This window comes from Etheostoma cragini, chromosome 6, assembly GCF_013103735.1.
Source record: "Etheostoma cragini isolate CJK2018 chromosome 6, CSU_Ecrag_1.0, whole genome shotgun sequence".
NCBI lineage: Eukaryota > Metazoa > Chordata > Actinopteri > Perciformes > Percidae > Etheostoma > Etheostoma cragini.
In genome coordinates, this window is record NC_048412.1 from 28,245,478 (window position 1) to 28,248,837 (window position 3,360).

Consider the following 3,360-nt stretch of genomic DNA (forward strand, 5'->3'; position numbering starts at 1 on the left):
GGGGGCGGTCGCTGTTATCTTTGTTTTTCTACGCAGATGTAACTAGACGCTAGTAGGAGTTAACCATACACTTAAATTAACGATGACCATAACTTGGATTTTCTTTTATTTTGAAGCTTTTTCCCCTTTATTTCAGAGTGACAGTGGACAGAGAGGGAAGGGGGAGAGAGATGGGGGAGGACAGGGCCGCAGGTCGGATTTGAACCCCGGGCCGCTGCAAAGGCCCCTTATGAGGTCATGAGTACGGTACATACATACAGTATTAGGGGACCACTAAGGTCTATATAAAGAGACTTCAGATACAGTATTAGGGGACCACTAAGGTCTATATAAAAGAGACTTCAGATACAGTATTAGGGACCACTAAGGTCTATATAAAGAGACTTCAGATACAGTATTAGGGACCACTAAGGTCTATATAAAAGAGACTTCAGACACAGTATTAGGGACCACTAAGGTCTATATAAAGAGACTTCAGATACAGTATTAGGGACCACTAAGGTCTATATAAAGAGACTTCAGATACAGTATTAGGGACCACTAAGGTCTATATAAAGAGACTTCCTGCTGCCGGGTTTTGTTTGATCTAAAACCGTTGGTGCTTAAATGTGATGAATGTGGACGATCATTAATGTGTGTGCTGTTGCTTTGTTGGTCATTGTGGGGGGGCTTCAGCGAGTGGTCACAATCATTTATCCTGCAGCCACACACACACACACACACACACACACACACACACACACACACACACACACCCCAACAGACTAACACGCATACTTTCACTGTTGTGATCAATGTATGTGACACTAACAAACACACAAACACTGCAGAGCCTGAAGGACACACACACACACACACACACACACACAGACACACACAGACACACACACACACAGGGTGGCTTCAGGCCTCAGGGTAAATCCAGAAATAAAGACAATAGAACCGTTGTGTGTGTATATGTGTGTATGTGTGTGTGTATGTGTGTGTGTGTGTATGTGTGTGTGTATATGTGTGTGTGTGTGTGTCTGTGTGTGTGTGTGTTTAAGACCTCAGGGCTGCCAAGCAGAAGATCTGTGGAAAGCCTGACAGACCAGAGCCATGTTTGTGTAACAGGGTGTGTGTTTGCGTGTGTGTATGTGTGTGTGTGTGTGTGTGTGCTCGTGCCAAAACAATAAATAACAGTAAAGCGTGAAGCTGCAGTTTAACGAGGGAACAGACGCGTCGGTGAGCAGCCGGCTGCGCTCATTTCAGCCCGACAGGAACGCTTTTAAATCTCATTTAAATATGCAAATGAGCCCGTTGGCTACAGTTAATGGGATAGTGAAGAAGAAGAAGAGGTCCATCTGAGTCCCAGGCTAAGGGTTCAGGCCAAAACACCAGAAGAAAGCGTCAAAAACGTTGGAAAAAGTGACAAAGCGTTGGGGGAAAAGTGTCTAAAACAATGAAAATAGCGCCAGAAACGTCGATAAAATGTCAAAAGAAATTGACAATGAAATTTTTGTTTGAAAATAGTGAGCAGAAACGTCAAAAACAACAAAAACTACATGAAAATCTTTGCAAAGAGCAACAAAAACGTGGCGTTTCCAGTGCTTAGGTGCGTTCGACAAAGGGCGGCGTCAACGCGAACCCGCCCAAATGAGATCATAATGTAATAAATGAAATGAAACCTTCTGCCACTTCACCCCAAAATCCCCAAAATCCCCAAAATCCGACCGACTCGTAACCAACGAGCAAAAATTGTCCTAAATGTCGGTTTCTGCCTCTCGTTCAAACACATCTCATTAATCACACAAGGTTTAAATAAGAGAAGGAGACGAGGACACGCAGACACACACGGGAGGAGAGCTGCCCGAAGTCACGGCCTACACACGTAAACAAGAGGAAAAACACGTGTGTGTGTGTGTGTGTGTGTGTTCGTGTGTGTGTGTGTGTGTGTCTTGTACGTTAAATGCCAAGGACTCAGAGGAGTCGCTGCCATCTGCAAAGACAGATGACCGGCCAGAGAGAGAGATCTGTGTGTGCGTGTGTCTGTGTGTGTGTGTCTGTGTGTCTGTGTGTGTGTGTGTGTCTCACATCTGTGTAATTTATTATACATGGAAGGTGAAGTGTGTGTGGAGGACGCTGTGCAAAAGTGCATGTGTGTTTATGTGTTTATGTGTGTGTGTGTGTTTATGTGTGTGTGTGTGTGTGTGTGTGTGTGTGTGTGTGTGTGTTCTGACTTTCATGCCACAACTCAACTGAAGTCTACACAACAAAACCACAACTTTAAACATCCTGTGCAGCATTTACTGATGAACAATGAGATGAATACTGTGTACTAATGTAATACATAAATACTGCAACTATACATATATATATATATAATTTTTTAAAAGGAAAAGCAGCTATTGTTAAGGCCACAGGTTCAAAATTAAATAATTTATTAAAAGATGTATTAAATATAACTTATGTCACCAGTAAATTCCTGTTAAATGAAAAAAAAAAAAAAAAAAAAACACTGGATGGGAAAAGGGTATTTTACTATAACTTTGAATGCACCACGAGGCTGTGGCAGCTACAGACTGTTGACTTACAGACAAATGTTTACTTTACACCCCCCCCCCCCCCCCCCCCCCCCCCCCCCATGTGAGTCGAGTGCTGATGCGAGTCGTGCATGCGTCACTTTGCGACAAGTAGCCTCCGAGGTGCTAACGAGAGACTTCTGTAACGTCAACACAGTAAAAATGGAGCTACTTAACCAAGTTGGTTCACTGCTAGCTTAGCTACAAGTTAGCATCAAACACAACCAAGGCTGTCAGCTGAATGGTGTTTTAAGCTAACGTTAGCATTCAAACAACCATAGATAGCTACGACGTTTCTGAAATGACTGTAAAGGCTAATAATAGAACAGCTACAACAGTGTGGTGAGTTCAGGAAAATGACATCACGTTACTGTAATGCAGCCTTTAAAACCAAGGAAATGACACTTATGTCATATTACGATGTTACGATATCCAAAATCTAAGACGATATGTAGTCTCATATCACGATATCGATTTAATATCGACATATAGCCCAGCGCTAAGTAGCAACATGGGCTTTGTACCAACACATACATTTGACCCGCCCCCGACTCTCAGAATGACAAGGGAGGAAGGGAATGTGGCGAGCCAGAGGACCAATCAGAGGCCAGCGTGCTGCACAACTGCTTCCTGTGCAGCTCCGGCCTCGTTCCCGCAAATCAAAGATCAACCACAAGCCAGAGCAGACGAAAGACAGGACACACACACGCACACACACACGCACAGTCGTGTCTGGCTATCTTTGTGGGGACCAGTCATTGACATAATGCATTCCCTAGCCCCTAACCCTAACCTTAAC

General features: G+C 43.8%; 1 protein-coding gene across 1 annotated transcript in view; it reads right to left on the reverse strand.

The window, feature by feature from the left end:
- The window catches only part of LOC117945926 (cadherin-16-like), a 33,506-nt gene that overhangs the window by 28,318 nt on the left and 1,828 nt on the right, over positions 1-3,360 (reverse strand). The window lies entirely within an intron of this gene.